Raw genomic sequence first — 24148 nt, 5'->3', positions numbered from 1 at the left:
CTCATTACGATCTAAATGAAACTTCAAAGTGTTTCGCATAACGCATATAATATATTACACAGAAGGTGTTCGAATACTTTCGTGAGCCACTGTAAGGTACAAAGAAAATTCAAAATGAAAGTTAATGCCAAAGTTCGAAACCATTTGTTTGATTTCGATTGGACACTTCAAAACGAACTTTCCTGTCCTCACCGATGGAAACGGAAGGGGCTATTTATTTAACAGAAAAGTTGGCCATTCACGAGTTTTCTGTACTCTGGCGAAAAATACCGGCGAATTGATTCGAGCTCGAGCGAAAGAAGGTCAAGATGAAGAAAGCCCGACAGGCGGTCTGAACTGGGTGCGATTTTTATCGGATACAGAAACACCCTCGGTCACCCTTTGGCTCGTTGAAAATCTGTGTCAACCTTCATTAAAGTCGCTGTTCCGTCGGTAGGGAGCTGTTGGGCACTGTAATGATCTGCGAACGGTGAAATTCATTCAATTGACACTTTTCAACCCCCTCGAGTTTTTTGCTTCCTCTTGGGTCATTGCAATGCCGCCGGCCACATCAAGTATGTCGATCGACCGTTCGTATCTTATCGCAATTATCATCGGCTACATTTGTTCTTCAATAGTTGTTTTCAAGTGTGAGAATCCTGCGCGAGAATCCTGGTATTCGCGAGTACTCACGAGTGAACGAGACGGATAACGTGAATCAATGATTCTATGTGAAATTGTGGAGAATTGTGGTTGGATATGGAGCATTAGGAAGCTAGAGTTGTGATTTGTAGGCTTGGAGAATTGAAATGTCAAATCTAGAATCCACACATTGGAGAATTTGTGACGGAGCTCGAAAATTAAGAAAATTTTGATAAATTATTGCTAATAACTAGACTGTGGATATTTATAGATTTTTAGGAAATTCAAGGTTCCAAAAATCTACGAAATGCTATTGTAGGAATATATAAAATAATCAAAGTACAAGGTACACTTATTGTAATATGTAATAGACGAAACAAATTTCTATTTAGAACCTATTTCTTTAGTTATGTTCATACAAATATAAAATTGCATGAACATCCCCAATTTACTGGTAGGAACACTACCCTTTTTAGTTAAAATATTGGTTCAAAAAATTACGATTATTGTAGTGATTGTCCTCCTTAGTTAAAATGTCCTGTATAAAATGTCTTTTATTCATTTTTGAAGAACAAATATAATTTATTCAAATATTTCAAGTTCTTCGTTTTATCTTTGAAATAAAGTTACGTTATACAGGTTGTTACAGAATAGCGATCACATATTTCAAAATTGAACGAAGAAAAACAAACACTTACTTAAACTTAATTAAAATCTTAATTTAAAAGGGTAGAATAAATCAATAGAGAAAGGATAGCATTAACTGTTGATAATAGGTGCAAGATACATTGCAGTTATTGGAATATTTCATGTAATTCATGTAAACATCTATTCAATTAAAAGATTTTTAATAATTGCTTCTTTTTTCTGATATGATACGTATTATAAAACGGGCTGCACTTCATTTAATTAATCGTGATTGAGATTCTTACCTAAATTACGAGAAAAAACGTTTGTTCTCTGTAATTTCGCTCATATTATTCGTATATGTACATATACGTTTTTCCAACATATTGCAGTCGTGGATTAAAGTAGGACAGAGTTTTATTAATTTAGCCATGTATCTCTCTAAAAGGAACAACGTAATTATTCCGTCGCACTATCGAAATAACAAGAAAAATTCTTTTCACGTGAAATAAATTAACGGTATTCATTTCAATGCATACCCAACGATCTAGCAAGCGTATAATCATAATTCCATCGTTCGTTATCGATGATTAATTCCTGAAATTTTTCAATGCCTTTTATCCCTTGATTTATTACATTATACGTATACAGTATGAAGGGATAGTCTGATAAAATTAATGCTTACATCTCATATTCTCGTTGATTCGTCTTTCGCTACTTATACTACCGTTCGAAAATATCCGGATATTTTAGCCGATTGGTGGCAAAAGTAGATGAGTGTTGATAAAATATACAAATTAATAAATAGCTAATAGTTAAAAGCAATATTTATTATTTAAAAACTGATCAACGGTATGTTAAAATTGAATACGCGATTCATAAAGAATTCTGTCAGGATATTGTGATAGAAATTTTGTTAAAAAATTATTTTTTTTTACACCGTAACGTGTTTCGCACTTGCAGATACCATTATTTCATTGTATATCTACTAATCTTTTAAAATAAATGTTATCATATAAAAATATAATAATATAGCAGAATAATAACACCTTGTCACCGCTGAATGCATCCAGCAGTGGCATCGATGCCAAACAGTTGGCGATGTACGCAATGTAATCATTATTTATCAACAGATAGTTTTTACTTGTGATTTTGTAATTAAATTACATTATATTCAAAATAGGTGTGTGCAGGGATACTTTTAACTGAATACCACTGTACCAAGCAATGTATCTTGATGAAAACGTAACTGAAATCGATGTGCAAGATACACGTGGGAATGAAAGTGAATCGAACCATATCAAGAAACAGATTCGATGTTACTCTCTGGGTGTAGCCAGTTATTGCGTCGATTTTTTCGTTCTCTTCTGCTCTCTTAATTGCTCGTTTCCTTTTATTTCGAATTTTAGAATCTCGACGAAATTGAAGTTTTCCGCATTTATAGAGAGGAAATTTTTCTTGTTCCTCAATTACGTGTTCCCGTTTTGGAACTTGAAATTGCCAGTCAATAGTTGAACGGGCATTGTGCTTCTAACGCATTCTTCGTGCTTCACCGACATGTTCGAGTGGCTGAAGTTAATTGCAGTATTATTCGCGAAATGTCTGTGCGCTTCCTTTCCTTTGATAAAACTTGAATACTGGTAGAATAACTATCGTTCCATGTTGTATGTTTAGTGATGGACTGGGGAAGAAAGAAATACGGTTTTATTTAACTAAACCCACATCGTGTGTTTGATGACGTGACGTCGATGACGTAAATTTCGACTATGAAAAAATGATGTGTTTCCTTTGAAATATCGTAAAATATCAAACGTATCATAAATAAATACATTGTATAAAGAAATCTATTTCGATCATTAGAATTTTTCTTTGGATTTTAGTGTTATACCAAGCATATTAAAGTCAAACATGTTTCAAAAATTTGATCGTAATTATCGTCGTGATAAAGTAGAAATTGAAACTGGCTGCCGTCACATGAACTATGTACTTCTTGCCTCTATCGTTTAAATAACGATTTCAGTCGTATATCACGCGATATAACACGAGAAAACTAACGGAAAGACAACATAACTGTATTTCACACAAAGCTATAAGCAAGGCAAATGGCAAAAGAAAGTGAAAAAAGTTCTCGGTGAAACATTCGTTATGAATTATGACTTAAAATTCAATTTCTGATCGAAACTTTCGGCAATTTTGATTCGATGCTAGTTTAACAACGTGATTGTTCCTGGCATAGCCAATAGAGTTGCGATAAGTTTCATCGAGATAATGACTCTGTATTGTGTGCATTACTTCTATAGAGAAAAGGTAATTTATTATTATACATACTTGACTGATATTAAATTCAGAAATTTAATAAACTAGCATTGATAATTCTATTAACTTCTACTAATTACTATACACTAAGTGAGTTCATACTTCGCAGAAGAAAATTCTCTCTTTCAAGAGCGACTCAACGAAACGGAAGAGTCGAAAGAAAAGGATATTCGGTGAATTTCGATTGTAAACAAAACCGCAAATCCGTACTAAGCGTTTTCCTTTCCAAGAGCATAAAGCGTTGCAAAAGGTGCCATATTCACTGTGGTTGACATCAAAGGACTACTTTCACGCTCTTTTCGCGCTCTGTGTACTTTGTCGCAGGACAGTCGTGGAGGAACGGCGCGCGGCTGACTAGAAACTTGTGAAAATTGCTTTATATCATCCACTCCTTCGTTTTTCACCAATCTTCTATCCTTTACTACTCGTTCCAAAGAAATTATAACCAGTAATATGCGATTCTTCGAAAAATCGTTTAATTAATTATCGTTTTATTCACGGCCAATTTTATCGAAAACGGATTTTGCGTATAATAGTCTCGATCAAAATTAATAGTAACAAGAAGAAAAAATTAAGTTTCAATTCAATGTTGATTTAATGTTACATCGGCATTTAATTAAACAATGAAATAAATGACGATATGATATTCCAATTCATAAATTTAATTTATGATGAAGATCTCCCATGGGTATTGAAACAATATCATTTAAAAGGACGCTGAGTTTACTGGTAACGTATAATTATTTATACATTGCATCGAATCAAGGGTAACGGTAAGCCGACTATCTTTGTAGCAATTAAAATATAATTTTGTTTATTACCTGAGATACGTCGTATCAGCGTGAAATTACGCTTGAAATCTAATCAAATCGCTGGACAGTATTGTTATCGGAATGTTTTCGCAGGAAAGGCGCAACGATACAACGGTTTGTAGAGAGATCGATATCCAACCGACTCGTCGAATATTACAGATATTTTTATCGTTTCGAGACCGAACTAACAATCGTACTTTTATTGTCGTCGACAAGGCGGCGCACGACAAACACAGGTCCATTTTTGCGTTTCATAGAGACTTCCTAAAAATGCCAGTGAAAGGTCTAAAATTGCCGTGAAATTTCTACCGTTTTCAAACCTTTGGCAGTGCCATTCGCAATATTTTTCTTGTCAAGTCAGGCCCCAAAGAGTGTTACTCGGCACGTTTGCCTACGCTTTCCAGCTATTTTCTCCCGCGATCGATATTAAATCTTACGCATTGTTCCGACAACTGGCTGTGCCATTACAACAATGCCGTTTGCTCATACGAGTCGAAATTTACGATAATAGGGGCTGCGATGCAACATTGTTGCAACGAGCATTGTTGCATTGCGGCAAATCTCTTTTCTCTGCTGTTCTCGCATACCGGTCCTTTGTCACGTTCAATGTTCGGAAATGAGATTTCGCAAGATGTCAGAGCAATGTCTGCAATTTTGGCCAACAATCGCGTAATGTGTTTCGTTCTTACAGAACGAACGTTCTCTTTAAGTATTTACTTGTTTACTCCGAAACATGGGTGCAACGTGATTAACCTAGTCTGACTATATCGCCATAATTACATTTTTTCATTCGATTCACCGACCAAGATATGCTATCCTTCGATTCGCAATTGACAAATTAAGTACATTGCATACTACTACATAATCGAGATATACAAGTATTACATTGATGGATCTTTCCGTACAAATACTCGATACTGTTCATAAGTGCTAGGATATTTATACGAAACGTGATAATTAACGTAAAGTATCAATCTGATATGACGATCAAGTATAGATCTGAAAAAACTAATCGACTAATAAGAATTTTATATTCATGCATAGTTGCGATTCGATATACGTAAGTTCACAAAAGTATACGATTACTTGTGAAAATTTGCATGATATGATATGATTTCGCATGATACGATTATCATGATCGAAGTTTGAAATAAATCCAAGTTTACGATACTTTCATATTGCACATTATAAAGTTTACGATTCAGACCACGTCGACGATTTAATTAGCATTTTAAGCGCTTGACGGGTCCGCTCAGTAGCAAACGACGTATCGTAAACTTCGATACCAGATGAGAATTCGACAATGAATCATCAGACGATGTCATTAACGGGATCTTGCGCTATGCACCCTCGACCAGGTACGCACAAGACGCACCACTTGTGAGACACCCACGGACATTTCGACAGTCAGAACACGTTGACGAAAACACACTCCTAGATCAAACAACACTTCAGAAGACACTTCAGAAGACACTTCAGAAAACACTTCAAAAGAGACTTCGAAGTAGGCACTACTTCAAAATCACAATCATACTAGGAGACTTCAAAATCGCAATCATTCTAGAAGACTTCAAAATTACAATGATACTGTGGGATGGTGTGACGTTAGCGAAAGACGTGGCTGATTGTTTATAAACGTTGTTAAGATATGTTAATGTTGTCAAGGAGTGTTGTGAGCGTTACCAAGGTTTGTTACAGTAATGGTAATGCTGTCAGAGTTGAATTAATCGTGATCGGGAGAAGTTCATCGTGTTGCTGTGACGTAGAAATAGTGTTAAGCAAATTCGTGAAGTGCGATATTATATTCAATTTTGTGAGAGTGTTACAATATTGTGTTTATCATACTGTCTTTTCTGTTAATTTATAATAAACATTCCTACAATACTGATACTTCAAAATAAAGATCCAACAAAATCATAATCATACTAGAACTCTTAATGAATCTTCCACCTTGGGCGATAATATCGTTCAAGGTTCGCGACCCCAACCGAACAGTTACAACTTAACTGATAGCCAACTACTAGTTGAGAGGTCGCAACAAAAGTATTTATTGCAAACATACGCTTAAATCAAATTCACGAAATTATTTAAATAGTTAATTACCTATCTTATGATAAAAAGTTTAAGGCAACTGTTCATACTGTGAATTTTTATAAATTACTAATTCTAAGTATATGTTTGAAGTAAACCTTGTAACCAGTATAATCATGGCAATCGTGGGCCATTACGGTGCTATCGAAATTTCAAAATGTTTTATATGACACATACACGTGAACATAAAAATTGTCTACGTTAAATATTCATTTACTTTCGCGAGCCAGTACATGATCGTAGATATATCTAGGATCCCTTAAATTTTCTTGATTATCTTCTTCCAATATATCCGTGAGGGTGTAAAAAGAAACGTGAAAATCAAGAAATAGTAATCCCAGTAAACAATACACTGCCTAATTTACTTTTCACCTATAAAAATTAAACTCCAGAGAAGATTACAAAAAGGAAAGGGAAAAAAGGGTGGAACAAGAAAATATCCCAGCCATGGGAACTGCCGGTTAAAAACAGGTGGCCGATACGCTCACGATCATAAAGTCGACTCTTCTTTTTACGCAGCAGAGAGTTCAGCTAGCGTGAGATACTCGCGTTCGATCGAGGCTCGATTCGAGCACTGGACTAGAAACGGCCAACACAGCACAGCAAGCCATTGGTCTCGATTCGAGCCCTTCTGACCACTGCTACCCTTCGCAGAAATTGAATCGAATATCGGACTTTAGGTTCGTCGAGCAACCTTCACTGAAATTTCAAGTCCTCCCCTTTCGCATTACCTGGATTATGAATATCGCGATTTCTCGTGGCCGCAAAATCAGAGGAAAAACACCGATCGTACGACGAGAGAACGTACGAGGGCGTCTCGAATGCTGCCGATTCGAAAGAGTGAAATGGCACGGAGCACGAGTTCACGGAGAATTTCTAGAAGCTTTCGATCTTTACGGTTACCGCCAGCTACGCCGAGTGAATTGTTACAATGCAACGAGGGAAATTGGAATTAGCGATGTCAGCGGACATGAAAACAACAGAACGCGAGAAATTAGAATGTTCCAATTAGCCGGGGCGCAACGCACGGAAACTGGCTTCTAACGCGGATAAAGTCGAAAATAATTGGAATAGGGGAGCAGTTCTCCGCTTATATGAATTTTCAGTTCCTACGGAAGAACGAGCAATTCGTGGCAAATTTTTTCTTATTTGTGTTAGAAATACGTAATTCGGATTCTGCTGAGCAGCTAGATACCGCGCAAGTTATATGGCCTGTAAATTCAAAGATCAAGCTAATTTTTGAAAAGTAATTTTAAGTCTAAAGCTTGATCTCTTCTGTGAGTTTTCTGAAATTGATCTTCTAAAAATTCATTGTTTCGTTGGTATTAACTGTTCCAAGTTCCTTTCCAATTAGAAAAATATAAAATCAGCATGATACACTTTGAGGGATCTTATTCTTCTCGTAAATAATTAACAAATATTTTCGGTATGTTCAAGTTCTTGTTTCTCTCTTCTTTCATCGCTTTAATAATTCATAAATGGGCAACGTAAAATTTGTTATGCGTTTTCACGAAGATCTTACACAATCGATTTTATATAATCGTGTTCAATAAAACATATATAATACCACAAATACTAGAAGATGGAGAATCGATTGCAAGAACTAATCGATGATACAAGAAACCTAAAATTGACGCAGATGTGCTTTTTTCATTGAATCTGTCGATTCTATAAAGCATTATTTTTCAAAAAGGCTTTGATAAATACCGATTCATCGTAGCTTCGAAATATGTCGTTTTAATCACGCTCATGGCTCTGCATTCCACACTGCTAACACCAGAAATTTGTACAGACCTCTAACAATTTCCATTAACAAAGAAGATTGTTCGTTTCATAAATTTCACAACAAATTCTCGCCAAGTTCTCCGATCGATTCGATCGCTCTTTCCCATTCGTTTTTTGATCAATAGATACGTTATTACGAGGCTCGAGTCCTTTCGTCGACAATTTACATTTACCCGATCCGTAACTAGCCTCCCCGTGCTTATAAGATATCGATAGGCCATAAATTTATCGGTAATAGTAGCTCTAGATGCGCCACTTACGGGCCGAACTAGAGCTTAATTGCAGCTGAACCCAACATAATTGCCGAGTCGAAGGAACGAGCGAGGAGAAGCTCGGCTGAACGAGTACGGAGAACGGGGCTTGGATATTTCCCCAGAATTACGTGGATCACGATCGTTAAAAAGGCAGATGTCGAGTGTCGGTGTTGTTAAAGACGTACTGACGGCCTCGTTTCGATACGATCGACGCGATCGAGTGAAAACTCGCAGTTATCGACAGGCTGGTGTTCTGGCGCCTTTCGATGAATCTTCACGAGTATCTGCCACGATTTTTCCTGTTTCTTCAATGCCATTCTATTTTATCATTTCTAGCTTGTTTATTTCGAAAGTGTTAAATACTCTTCATCGTAAATTTTATTCCGAAGAACGAAAGGAAGAAATATTTCAAATGCTCGGTAATGTTTGTGCCAAATAAAAGTAATCTGAGGGTGAATCGTTTATTCGTTGTTAGATGAAATTTGTATTGAAAAATTTTTCGTTAAATATCGTGTGTCATGAATCTGCCACGAGCATTTTTTTTGTTAACAAAGCGTTGGTGTATCTCGCTTTTACATCGAATGAAACTTTTTGCACAAAATGTTATTCTTTTCAAGCGAAATTTCACCAACTGTATCAGCGATCAAGTGAAATCGTTTTGTCCGATCTGTTCTTTTAATCTGCGCCAACATCGAGACCAGATTTTCTGCATGATAAATCGCAAACAATATAATCGCAGTCCAATGAAATTTCGTTTCTACCCGAATGAAACTGTATTCACATATTCCACCCAACGAACGTTATTCCGTTACACTCGATATAACTAATAAAACAATAAGAAATATTATTTCTTTATTCATAATGACTAATATCTAGTATTATATAATTGCTTAATATTCTAGCTACACCACAAATACGTAGCTACATATCACAGTACCAAATTTTACACATCAAATGAACCTCGAGTAGATTCAAACGAACAATTTCTTATTTTATTCGATAAAACTAATAAAATAACAAGAAATATGTATTTTCTATTACATAGAACTCGAAGCTCACTTCAATTACCCCACGAATATATCCAAATACGAATTCCAAACACGAAACCAAAAAGCAAAAAAGACACTTACCTAATTACTTGTAGTCATTCATACACCGCGGAACACGCAGCTCCTTTCATCCTTCCATTTCTGACCGTGTGTTCAATTCGAATATGAACTAACCAAGAATATTCACCGCGTCTCGATTTCAGCCCCAGAAGATTCTCGAACAGCGAGACACCTCGGACAGCTACGGGAAATCAATGGGATGGTGGAGTATCGCGTTCGGTGGCCTCGCTACGAACTGATTTAAATTTAGCATGGACCAGCCTAAATACACAGCGACCGACGTCGACCGTTTCGACTCGCCCCGAGAAATACCTCAACACGCGTCGCGATTCTTCTCGTGCACATCCGAGTTTATTCATTCGTTCGATTTTTTTTTTCGTTGTTCGATTATCGTTCGGGTTCGCGGGCGTCTCGATCGAATTAACAAGGCACCGAATTACAGAGGGGAATTGCAAAATTCGATTAAAAATTCCCTTGCCGGAGGCACTCCAATTATGAAACTATTATGCGGTCGAAATGCTTTTAGTTGTTGAACGTAAAATTACCGAGTCATTGAATTATAAACTGCGCCGGGGCTTTTTGCGCAGCTGCGAAACTACAGATACGCAAGAAACCGCGAGAAGCGGGAAATTAATTGTACGCCACGTGGATGTGTTACGACACATATTTATTTTCGTCAAATTCATCGGTTTCGTACAGTGAGGCTAAGAGCGCGTTCATTGGGTCAGTTAAGTAAGACGAGACAAGCATGATCAACGAATGCAGATAAATTTTGGAAAATGATAGGAATAATAAGACGTGTGAACTGAATCTTGATAATGAGGCTCAACAATGAATAGGTGTGTATTTTGCTCAATCGATTTAAGGTGTTGAAATGTTATACCGCGAGAGAAAAATGGTAGTATTTCATCCTTGAATGTTGTGCACTACATTCATCGGGCGTAGAAAGAATATAAAATTGAAAGCAGAAAGCCGGATTCATAAAATATAGCTCGAATGTGTCACAAACGCGGGGAGAGCAGAACGAGGAAGATGAAAAACTGTAGGAAAAATGGAGGCCTTTCCAACGAATCTATAAAATGTTTGAAAAATGGCGTAAAGTAATACCGTAATAAACATAAGAATGAAATGTGGCCGAGAATTTCATTATGAACACCCCGTATATCAAGCAATGCATCTAAACGTATGTGCTTCTCAAGAGTGCATAACCTAAAAAGGATTTTACATTTTACCATCTATTCTTACGTTCAAACCTCTCGACGCTCGATAAACCGAGCTTTCAACTCAAAATCCTGACACTTCAGCGGTGTGTGAAAATAAAATTTTTATCGCTAATCAGGTCAAAAAGCAGTCGCTTGGACAGTATCGATCTGAAAATGAAGATCACGCGAGAAAGGCATAAAAATGAATTGGAATTTAAAATTCTTCTCATATAAAAAAGAAATATGACTTATAATGTAACATCGTATAAATGAAATGACTTAATAATAATATTGGGTTGTGACATAAATTCGTCCAGTATAATATATGCAATATGTTTATAAAAATAGGACGAATTCATGTTATAACACGATAAAATGATTTGTAAAATTACTCTTTTATAAAAAACAATAAAAACGCATTTCATCACTTTTTTCTTCGTAATCTTCGCAATCTTCGCAATCTTCAAATATAAAAACGATTCACAATCGAAATCGTAATCTAATTCATCAACGATATTTTACAAAAGATATTGTACGCAAGAATTTATACGACTAGACCAGAGAAATTCAGCGAAACTGGAAACACAAGGAATATAACAAGCACCGGAGTGTTTTCGCGTTGTTGGAAACACCTACGGAGAGCAATTAAGTGGCGATTACGAAGGATTCCCGATGATATGTTTCATCTATTGCTCTCGCGAGCCTCTGGAGTTGCACCTGGGTATTATCTACTTAGACCACGCGACGGTTAATTGCAATTTTATTGATTCCCTCGGTTGGGATGTTCGACACGCGTTAATTGGTTAACTGCAAAAACAAACGCGCTCGTACGCGGCGCGACGCATTTCTATCGACGCAGTCCCAAGTTAATTGCTCCAGAATAAGTTGGGTTCCGCAGTCATGCAGTGTCAAAGTTAAAGTAACTGTGGCCCTTTAATAAGTCCGCATATGCAGGAAGTAATTTAACGAGGATTACGATTTTTTAAAAAGGCGGCGCACCTTCGCGTAGGAAATTCAAACTCGACCAAGTCTGCGGAAAAGAGCCTGCTGGAATTACACGTGATAGAAGTTCGCGCGTCAATTTTAAGAGCGAAAACTTTTATAACGGCCGGAAAGGAAAAGAAGTATTCTCAAAGGCGTCTATTTGTCGCTACAATGTAAATTATTTTTCTAGACTTGTGCGGTGGCGTTATTTGATACGTGGCAAGCGACGTTAAAGTTATTCGGTGAATATAATTTCTCCGTTGCTCGTTGAATCGTTGCGACGAGGAAATGAAGCCGGAAGATGTCACGAAATTTCGTGGATACGCCATTCATTCCATAAAGCCGGCTACAAACGTCCCGGTAAGTCTGTCAGTTATGACTGCACAGACACGGTTGCGCAAGTACGTGTGTATGATAAAACTGTGCAGTTATTTTGGCCTGTGAAGGCAACCGGAGCAAATATGAAAAATCATTCGATATGACTGTGCCAAAATAGCCTGTACAGATACTCCGGAGCGTGTGTACCAACGTTTGTTAATTGTTGGGACGCCGTAAATAAAAGTTCACAATTTACGCGTAATCAAAACATGCAATAAGATACGAAATAATAATGAATGTACGAAATTATGTCCCCCACCCATCAAGAATGGGTGGAAGAATTCGTCGAAATTTATAAAAGCGAACCGTACTTACGGAATTTGAAGCGCAAAGATTGCTAAAATCGTGTGATAAAAAAGCGTATTCGAAATTCATAATCAAATTAAAAGAGCTTGACGCTTCTGTGATTAGAAGAAGCGCAGTAAAGAAAATAAATAACCTTTGAAGCTGCTATCGAAAAGGATTAAAAAATGTGAAAGTATCATCGAAGTGGGGGTACAGATTACATGTACGAACCAAGATCATACTATTTTAAAGTGCATTACTTGAATGGTCAAGTCATTCCTCGAAATTCTCGATCAAATATTGGAAGAGACGACGATAAAAACATAATTTAGGCAAATTAAATAAAATAATTTAATTATTTATGAATATTATATATACATTATAGCAAATATATCCACTTTAATTCATGAAATTATTTTGCTGAATGAGGAATGTTACGTCGCGTGAGATAAAGGAGCCTCAAGCCGTACTCACTCGTAGTTTGGCAGTCAATATACACACAATGGTATCCAATATTAAGGTTATTTAATTGTTGGAAATATATATATTATAACCTGTTAAAATCAGCGTTATACTTACTCAACCACCCCTATTATCCTAATCGAAATAAGGGATCAATCTATTCGTGGCGTCGATTATTCGAATCATAACGGGAATTTACGACTCCCTTTGACGCGCTTCTTCGAGATCGCGTCTCTCCGCGAACGGTCGAAACAAGGAATGTTCCCTTTATTTATAAAGTAATTTACAATAATCACTAAGAAAATATTCTCTTTTTCAGTAGTATTAGATGTATTTCATAGATTTCTTCGATCAAAACTTTCCATACTAGGGTCTTTTGTGTGAAACTCTGATGCAATAAATCCATCTTTCTTATTTTTTCGATTAAAACATTCTGATCGAGAGTAAGAATTCTGCACCGATTTAATTAAAAAATTGTATAATACATACTTACAATTACAACAATATCGATGTTTTTTTAGATCTACAATTATGTATTAATTTTGTCCACCTTTATAATTATAAAATTTCAACCTATTGCTATTTGGAGGAATGATCTCAACATGTTTCCCATCGATTACTCCAAAACAAAGCGAAAAGTTCCACCTTCCTTAAACAAATTTGGCTTCATTCTTTCATTCTCTTTCTGTGTGCGGAAACTAAAAGGGACGATATATATACTGTAGAAATATAGCACGAGTATTCCTGATATAGCATCGCGGATGTCGGTCAATCACTTTAACCGTATAATTTGTCAACATCAGTTCCATTAACTTCTGCATTTACACCTGAATACAATCATCCAACACAACCAAACAGGAGTTTATAGATATCAACGTAACGACTAACGAATAAAGTACTACTAGCTGTTAAAAATCATTTTAAGCGTCCACCAAATGAAGAGGTTCATTTTGATATCTGTGGGAAAAACGTTGTCATGAAATTACGCGGGCTGTCTAAATAACAAAGACTTATATCAGAGAACATTTGTTTCAAGCTGAAATGAGCAATTTAAATATGTTCCACCAATTAATTTGTCAGGACCAACAGTAACTCCCACACTCAGACCAATGCAATATTACCAACAACAAGTGTACTTTGCAACTGCCATGTCAGTACATCCTTCCACTTCGGAAAATTCCGCAAGCTCGTTTGTATCTAATTTTAATACAGATATGTAAAGTAGTAAATCTTAATAAAAAGAAAATTATTTTTTTCGTACCTTTAAATAATCTTTATTGGGGAAGTCTCAGATGATACTACTCTTGAAAATTTTGAGGTAACTTCTTCCAGTAGCAAAAAATCTTAGAGTCGTAGTTAAACTGTCGTATGGTGAAATGACGTTTCTCATAACAGTACCTGTTTTTTTAATTAATGGAATAACTAAAAAGAGGAATATTACATAGGTTCTTTCATTCGTGCGTAAATAACTATGCCAATCTTTAGGTGGGAACCGTAATTCATTTAACAAGATGTGAATAAGCTTCTTTCTTCTTCAGCCATTCTTTACACCATATATGGTGATACATAAAATTTTCATTATACATATTATTGACATAAATCTTCAAAATTTCTTGTTTAACTTTTCTTTAGGTCATTTTCTTAAGTTTTCTACAGGCGCAGATAAAAAAGTTGTAAAACACGACTTTTACTTTTTTCTTCTCGACTCCGACCAATCGCAACTTTTTTAAAATTTTCGTTGCGCGTCATGCTGTAAACTACTCCTTCCAACTTCGCAAAAAAAAAAAGAAAAAAAATAGAATCAAGTTGTTTTGACCAATTTTGGAAAATTTATTCTGTTTTAAAGTGGGTATGAATACTTTCTACACTCACTGTATCACGTTTTATTTTACGTTTAACACGCCTTTTTGTAGCTAATAATAAGTCTAGTAACGCTAAGATGTCCCGCCGTCACCCGATGCCATGTTCAACTAAACTGACAGGTTTGCCATAGTGTGTGGTTGCTCTACGGACACTAGGAGGACTTGCAAAGACGTGCCTGTACAGCAATAACTGACAGACTTACCGGAACGCAGCCAAGTTAACGGTGACTTTTTGTTATGATTAGTTTAGGGTTCGTAATTTTGCAAAGTATATGCAATAAATATCTTGTAACTTCTATATACATTTTCAGATTCATAACATAGTATTCATTATTTAATTCGTAAATTAATTCAATAATGTAATTATGATGGTCTTGTCTCCATATATACATAACTTATATATACATTGGATGTCCCATTTTAATCGGTTACAAAATCTAAACTGTATATTATTCGAAAAAAGAGTTTCAAATAGAACTTGTCGAGAGAAATATCTGGCGATGGTCGCAGATCTTATCTAGGTAGATGCACCTTCGAGACTTTAGGGTAGTCTTTGTTTTTCTAAATAGTACGATACATATTTTTAGACGCCAGTCGATGCAGTTTTCTATTCCCTACAGAAGAGTATACTGGTACTTGACTCCAAAATTCATTAATTTAAAAGTTATCTGAACTTTGCGAGGAAATTTGTATTAGTTTTTATTCAGTAATAATATGTGGAGGATTGGTCGTTGTTAGGTTGAGCGAAATAACAAGAGCAAAATATTGCTGTCGCAGTCCGTCAAATATATTTTGAATAAATAAATAAATGAATTATTTACAGACGAATTTGTGAGTTGTTGGTACAAATACAAGTCGCGGAATAAATATTCAATAAATACTCGGAGAAACTCTGTAGATTCACTTCGATACTCGTTTATACTCGTTGATGCTCTTCGATACTGTTCGAAAACTCCTCTGCTCGCTTTTTTAGACTGGTCGGGGGAGAACCGGAAAATTCGAGTTCGTCTACGTTTGACGGTTGTATGTAGCGGCAACATTGTTTTGCCCGGAGTTTATTTGTTCTTACATTACTTGTAACCTAACGGTCTTAATACTCCGAGGCAAAACAACAACAGGATTTGAATTGTCCTCTGACTCGTGTGCCGCTACATCACCCTCCCCTTCCAGTGATAACGTTTTTATTGAGTTAAACTTTTAAAATATCTACAGAGTTTCTCTTTGTCATCGTTATTTTTTTATTATCGATATACTCCATCCGACAATCTGCCAGGATCCAATCGGAAAAACGGACTCTACGTCCGGACCGCGTAACATACTTATTCCTGGTGTTTTCTTCCGTGATCGCTGCTTGCGCTGTTTTCGTCGTGCGCATTTGCTTGCTTTGCCGGAATTAGTATGTTACGAGATTCGGCGGTCTTTTCTTCTAGATCGTCCGGAACTACAAACGCCGGGCTTAAATGATCTACGGAAACCGTTACGTCGCTTCTGTTCGCAGGTCCATGTACCTTATTACGCGGATAGGCGCACGTGTCCGCACCAGTGTCTATTAAATAAGCGACATTCGTTCGCTGGTCCCGAATAAAAATGCGGCAGGTTCCCAAGCCGCCGACGTTCGCCGCGTTTACGGACGACTGGACCCGTTTCCCCGCTACTACTTGCGCGGGGATCGACACCTTCGCTCACGTTCACGGTTCGCATGGTAATAGCGAGGACCGTCTGGGGATCTCGAACTATAGCGATATGTCCCCGGTGTGCATGAACGTGCTCGTCGACGGCATTCCGTGCTCAGTGCGTTGATTTTCGCGTGAAGTTGCTTCATTTCTTCGCGAATTTCGCTGATAACGTTGGTAGTGACATTGGTCGCTCCGGTGTTTATGATCTGTGTGCAAGCGCTTGAGAAGCCGGACCCGCTCCGATAATTTCCAGTACAGACTTCCTCTACCCTATCCGCGATCTGAATTTGTTTTTCAATTGTTATGTCCTGTATCACCGACAAAACGTGCCATATGCGATCGGGTAGCCGGCTTTTCCAGATTGTGAAAATAGACTGCTCCGGCACGAAGGGACTGCCGAGATTCTTCAGATCGTTGTAGAATTCGGACGGCTTCTTGTCGCCCATAGTTTCGCTTTCTATCTGCTTTCTTACCAGTTCGCTTTCGGAATCCATCAACCTCCGTGTTAACTCGTTTTTTAGCCGAACATATTGCCCGGAGTCCGGGAGATTCAATATGATGTCCTCTACTTGTTGTAAATGCTCTAGTTCGAGGCACCCGAGCAGGGCGTTGACTTTTTCTTTGTCATCCTTGATGCCAGTAGTCGCGAGCTGTCTCTCGAATAAAGCGAACCAGAACTCGACCTTCTTCGGCTTCAGCGGTGGCACGCAGATAGCTCGAATAGTCGAAACCGTAGTGTTCCTGCTCGACATCGTTAACGCGTTCAGACTCACGACTCAGACAGGTCGTTGTTAGGTTGAGCGAAATAACGAGAGCTGTCGCAGTCCGTTAAATATATTTTGAATAAATAAATTATTTACAGACGAATTTGTGAGTCGTTGGTACACATACAAGTCGCGGAATAAATACTCGATAAATACTCGGAGAAACTCTGTAGATTCACTTCGATACTCGTTGATGCTCTTCGATACTGTTCGAAAACTCCTCTGCTCGCGATCGCGCCCGTTTATTTATATTGGTCGGGGGAGAACCGGAAAATTCGAATTCGTCTACGTTTGACGGTTGTATGTAACAGCAACATTGTTTTGCCCGGAGCTTATTTGTTCTTACATTACTTGTAACCTAACGGTCTTGATACTCCGAGGCAAAACAACATCAGGATTTGAATCGACCTCTGACTCGTGTGCCGCTACAAATACTAATATACAGGGTGGTTGGTAACTGGTGGTACAAGCGGAAAGAAGGTGATTCTACGCGAAAAGAGAAGTCGAAAATACACAATAAAAATTTTTTTTAATTTTCTTTTTTTTTTAATTTTTCCATCGCGACAACGATCTACAGTGAGATCCGTTATAACGTACCGCACGCGTACCGAGCGAAAATTCAAAGTCGCTTTTCTTGAAAACAAAGCCTCAAACGAAAAATTTTTATTCTATATTTTCGATTTCTTTTTTCGCGTAGAATCACCCCCTTTCCGCTTGTACTATCAGTTACCAACCACCCTGTATATACAAAAATACAAATATATACATAAAACAATACATATAACAAACAAAAAAAAAAAAATCTCGCAAGAGTAGCGATTATTCAGGATCGAGGTAACCCAGCTTCAATCAGTGTGCTCCCATGTCTCTCGGGGATTCTCCCGGCTCCAACAGCAACCTTGCGGTCATTGCTTCTTCTAGGGAAGGGTCGATGTTCACCAGACATCCTAACCGTCTCAACATAGTAAGTTGGACCACACTGTGTCTCAGCGCTTGGTTCGCTTGGTCGCGCACGTCTGACAGGCGGATTTTCCTGGCCCATAGTGCCGTCCTCGCAAATTTCCGTGACAACAACCGAATCAAACTTTTGTTGACCACCAGCGACTAAGAACGACTATGAACAACTAAGAAACGACTATGATGCACTATGGTCGACTATCTCGCATTTTTCCTCGTTTGCCTTTTTATAAGGTGCCGAGGTCCTCGGTAGAGCAAGTTTTCTTCCGAGATGGGGATGGAAGAACTCGTAGGCAAGAAAACAATAAATGTTCTCTTCGAAGGCTCATGGATTTTTTTAGTAAGTCCCAGCATTTATTCTTTTACGTCATCTTGTCCTCAGACGTTGTTTCGCGAGCCATGTGACCAACACACGTGCTTCAACCCTGGAACTTTCTCTACGACCATGGACCGCTACAATAGTAAACGTCTCGATTCGCACTATCCCAACACGAATCTCTTCTCGAGACCGATCGTTCGTACGTTGCAAGATTTCCATTTTCCGGAAGTCTCGTCAAAAATTTCGAATATCAGTGTTTCGCTGTGCTGATTTGCCTAGTCATTTCTCGAGCTGAGACGACGCTCTGGATTTGCCGGAACTCAGACCGCCCTTATATAGAGAGTGGATGTCATCTTATATTTCGAGTTATAGTGGGACTACAGTTTCTCACTCTACTACTCATTCGCTCATCGTTTGAACTAAATGATCTTTTTGATTTGTCTTACTTCACACTTTTCTTGTCCTCGCAACATTTTATAACAGTGTTAACAATATACAGACAGAATATATAGTCTTTGTTTTTGATACGCCAGTGTCAGATATCAATTGTTGCTTCTCGTTAAAATAAATATACAATTATTAGATGCTGTTTTTAGCATGCTGAGTAACTAAATATATAAAATATTCAAATTTAATTTTCATCTCTGATGTTATCATAAAGGACTATATACAGTTAGGAGATATTGATAAAAAGGATAATTAACATTAACTACTACAAATAAAGAAATATTGGATAAACGTATAATTTAAATGATGGAGATGTAATTGTTTCAGTTTAAGTTTAGTAGAACATTTGATCCCAGTGATAGCGAAAAATAAAGAATTAACAGTAGGGGGAGATTATTTTGTCATAATGTCGGAAACATAATAAAAATATCAACATTTTAATCGATTTGCACCAGGTGTCCCACTACTTATGCGTAGTTTTAAAACCTTATCAAAGTGGCACGTAATCCGCGGCACGTTGTCGCACAGCAGTATGGTTCAATTTGCAGCAACAACGACGTTTTTCCATACTGCCGTCCCGAGAGAAGTTTCGCTGCGAACGTAATTTTCTCGGTTGGGGTAGTTACCAGCGCTAACTTTCCGATTGTTTCACCGTGATTCACATTGGTTACTGGCCGAAGGGGCGGCCCCGTTGAATTGTAAAACTTGGATAGAAATTTTGAGTACCGCCGCGCCCTAGGAAAATTAAAGTCCGTTGTACTATATCACCGACTGGCTCAGAATTCTTGTGCGAAAGTTTTTGCGGCGTATTCCGTAGCCGCGGAAGTTTGCGGGAAGCAACGAGAAGTTTTCCTCTGTGTGTTGCGTAATTTCGTGTGCCAAGGGCCATACGAGGAAGAAAACGGCAAAAGAAGGCAGAAAAAAGATAAATGTATACATAGAAATGTTCGATTAAGTACAGCCAAGAATAGGAGGAGGAAATTAAACACGAGAAGTCGTGCAGCAAAAGAACTAATTGCTTAATAACCGAGAACGACAAAATAAATGAAGTCACACTCCCGTGTGAATATTGTATTCCACGCCGCGTTAATTCAATCTTCAATTAATCATTTGGAGTTCAATGGGCGCGCAACGAGCGCGATAAAATCTTGTTACCGTTTTCCAAATAATTTTAATGTTTCTTTTGTCGCTTTTTTAAGGTTGGAAATCTTGTGGAATTAAAAATTACTTGTTATGTGTAACATTAATAAATCAAGATAAACGACCTATTATTTGTCGTTGGTTTGATAAAAGAGTGATGTAGTTAGAAAGAATACATTTTTCAGGAAATTACAGACACGACCATTTAATGGTGAAAAACAATTCTTTCTATTACGATTTAGATAATAATCTTTCAGTTTTGAAAATATCTAATAATCTTACTATTAAAAACAGAGCTGAAATAATTTTTGAATTGTGAAATTCTGTTTGTTAAATAATATAATTCTTTTTTAGATAAAATAATGAAATTGTTCACTTTTAGAGTTGATACTTACAGATATTTTAAAATAAACGATCTTGTAGCGAATCAACGATATGTATAGAGTATAATTATTTATATGAAGACATGATTGAAAGCTAAAATACTTCAGCTTTTCAATGAATATGAAACAATTACTTGAAAATTATACAAATTCTACAATAAATATAATTTATTGAAATTTTGTACCATATTTGTTATAGCACGTAGATGTATCTTTCTTTTTATGCGGTTTTAAATATTTCTTATTATACATATTTTACATTTGGACCAGTGTCAAGATAACACGCGTGGTTGTTTCAAAATGTATCTGGTTGGTAGTAGCAGTCGTTTGTCTGAAACTTTATGTACTCTATCCTTTATCTTCCGTTGAACTTCGTGAGAAGTGGAAAACAGTTGAATTCCCAACGACAGTAAGTTGAATTTATTATAATGTGCAGTCACGTATTTAGTTATACGAACTATATATACTATTTCTTCGATCTGATACCAGATGGGAGTTAACTAAATTTTCCTTATCTGTTTCTGGAACTTCAGTGTGAGAACGATTTACGTCGCACCGAAATCAAAACGGTATCTTGCTTTCTTCCGTTTTAGTCAACCAGAATAATTAATAACAACTTCACTTCGTCAACAATAGTTAATAGAAAATATGCTACAATGAGAAATACAGTCGAATTAGGAAAAAGTACGAGATTCGTATATAATCTGAGGTGGACAGGTCGTGATAGGTGCGGAAGAAACACTTGAGTATATTTAACAATATATATTTATTAACATATACTCTATATGTACACTTTGCGTAGAACTCGCAATTACTATTAGCGGTTCGCGATTCGCGATTACAAGTTTGACTTCTGGTCGATGCGTTTCGATGCACGATACAAATTCGGAAGATGTGTGGCAGCACTCGACAGCAAATACCATCACTCGACACTAACTAGAGTCGGACGACGGCAGCGCAGTGGTTAGCGCCTTAGGTTACGAACGTTCGGGAGCCGGGTTCAAATCCCGGCGACCATGTTCCGATTTTTCTTCCACGATTTTTACCCCAACAGCGACATCTACACCCGCAGCAGAACCTATCTCAGCCAACGGAACACAACCAGCGGAGTTACACACAGCCAACAGTTAGCGCACTATCACGACCTATCCATCTCAGATGATTGCTTAAGATGTCGAGAAACTCGGATCAATTATTACTGCTAACTACCAACAAGCGTCTAACGACTGACTTTTTGTCGCGATGATGCTGCAAAAGAAAACTATGATGGGGTGCGTCTAAGGATACGAGATCATCGGATTCGTTGAGGGAAAGCCTTCATTCGGAAAGTGAGGGTAATGGAGGACGTTGCTGTTAATTGGTTAATTTCTGTGGTGGTGGTTGGAGAAGGATGCTAACCGTCCTTTTGATAGCGGGAAGCATCGTACGCGAGAAAAGCAGATTTCCCGTATCTTGCCGTAATAGGTGATAAATTTAGGGACTGTTAAGACAAAGACTATTTGTTCCATTGGAGAACCTTAGGTAAATAAATCCTCAGATTTATAGCGGGTCTTAGGTTAGCTGAAAATATTCTGTGAGGATGTATCGACATTCGTCCGTAGAATTTTTAGGGTCTTTGTGTAGCGAGCCACGGGACAGAAACCATTGGAAAGTTTACTGTGGAGTGCCGCTACAAATCAGTAAAATGCAAGTTTTTATAGATTTATGAAAAATTGAAAGATGCAAAACACAGAATGCATATATTAAGTTGTAATGTTTGTCCCTTTTTCTAAGCTTGAAAAGCTACGAAATTTTAAGCATATCAGAAAATAAAGAGAATTTTCGAAAGGCAAAGACATTGTACAAAATTGTGAACATTTTCTAATACGTACGAAGCCAGGACAAAAAAGATTACGACACAATAATATACAGAAATACATAAATCCAAAGTATGATATTCATTATAATATTTAGTAGGTGAAATAATCTTATTTATTCGCTTGCATCCATAAAAATTTACATGTGCATTCGAAGTCTAGTAATTACTCTATGAGTCGTTTCGTTATATACTATTAATGGTAAACGTTTCAAAGCCTCGATGAGTTACAAATTTATTCGATTATCTGACTGCACCCGCGAAAGCGATAATTCATCGATCGATCATGCTACCAAATCTACGCGTTTCAGAACCCGAAAGCACCGTTTATCCACTAATAATTCGCGGTTAATGAATTCGCAACGAGCGAAAAGTGAACTTTGAAACAGAAAACATTTAGTCGACGGCTTTTTCGCGTCATTGTCGGTTTGTTTATCTTAATTGAAACTCCATAAATCGAACATTAGAAGCATTTTTTAATGCCAGATTCGTGTGAACCAGCGTTCATTTTTCTATCGATTTTTATCCTGTTTCACGCCACGGGACGAAATGACAAAATAACCTTAAACGTCTATCGACAAACGCGCGCATATTGGATGTAACGTCTTATTGATGGCCGAAGCTGGCGAATCTTTTTTGTTTCGTAAAACAGGCACGCTCGTTTAACTGGTCGCCTTAATGGCTTTGCCACGTGCAAACACGTTCGTATTTTTCACTATCAATCATCGGCCAATGCTCTTCTTCCCAGTTCTGCATCGCCCAACGTCGTCATCTATCAGAAATGCTAGACCTTACGTTGTCTATTGCTATACGTCTAATTTTGCTTCGTAGATTGAAGTTCATAAATAGTGCGCTAAGCTCAAACTTGAAACGTTTATCACTTTTATGACTATTAGACTGCTGATGTTTCTGCAAATTTTTGAATATTTTTACCAACCTAAGTAAACAAGATCTTTTTAGATATTCTTTTTGTACATTTTCTATATTACGTGAGCTCTACGAATTTTTTGCACGCTTAAATTTTTCATAAATGCATACATATTCGCGTATCATTTATGATAGAAGATCAGTTTCTGTAACGAGTTCTTTTATCGACTGCTATTTTATTTAGAGAAGGAACGTTTTGAACGATCTTAAGAGAAGTTACCGTTGTTATCGACGATACGAGAAACAAAACTTGTATTCGCGAAGAATTTAACACCTTCGAACAACCCCCTCGGTGGTGGCAGGATTTAAGGACTTGTAAATTCTGAGCAAGGGCATAGGTCGTTGCGAGGTAGCCACTTCAGCGGGTGAACTTTCGGGTTTAAGATCCTCGCTCTGGCTCCCGAGTTTCCCCCTTGCTGGAGGAAACGCGTTAAAGAAGGGGAATATGAAATTCTCGTGGCCAGACTTTATGGCTTCTACACTCTCTTCTCTCCCTTTTCGTTTCTCCTGTCTCGCTTATACTATTATTTCATCGAATGTCTTTGTTTCTCCCGCTAACACCAATGTTACCCGTTTCATTTTTTCCCGCATGTATATCTGTTTCTTCATACTAACCATCTTGGAGTTTTTATCCATCCTCTTCTTTCTTTCTTTTCCGGTACACGACCATGACTTTCTTTCTTCATTCTTCCCCTTTTTTTTCGGGGTACACTTTATATCATCGTTCTGTATCTTCATCTCTATCAACTTTTCACCGTGCACTCTCCCCCTCTGTAGTTCCATTTAATATTTATCCTTACAGCCGCCCCCTTCTCGGTTCTTCGTGTTTTTCTCATTTTCTTCACTCTAACAATGAGTTTCTTTCGCCGTTTCTTTAATTTTCGTCCGTGTC

At 37.4% G+C, this 24148-nt stretch overlaps 1 protein-coding gene across 2 annotated transcripts in view; it reads right to left on the bottom strand.

Annotated features, from left to right (window-relative positions):
* The window catches only part of LOC117159067 (glutamate receptor ionotropic, kainate 2), a 73951-nt gene extending 63824 nt beyond the window's left edge, over positions 1 to 10127 (bottom strand). Inside the window, exon 1 of one of the 2 annotated variants that reach the window (XM_076619827.1) lies at positions 9637 to 10127. The gene's annotated coding sequence lies outside the window, so the exon portion shown is untranslated. The remainder of the gene's footprint in view (positions 1 to 9636) is intronic. The other variant, XM_033338583.2, reaches the window with a different exon arrangement.
* Between the last annotated feature and the right edge of the window lie 14021 nt (positions 10128 to 24148).

This window comes from Bombus vancouverensis, chromosome 7 (assembly GCF_051014615.1).
Source record: "Bombus vancouverensis nearcticus chromosome 7, iyBomVanc1_principal, whole genome shotgun sequence".
Classification (NCBI taxonomy): domain Eukaryota; kingdom Metazoa; phylum Arthropoda; class Insecta; order Hymenoptera; family Apidae; genus Bombus; species Bombus vancouverensis.
This window is presented reverse-complemented; position numbering and strand designations above follow the sequence as displayed.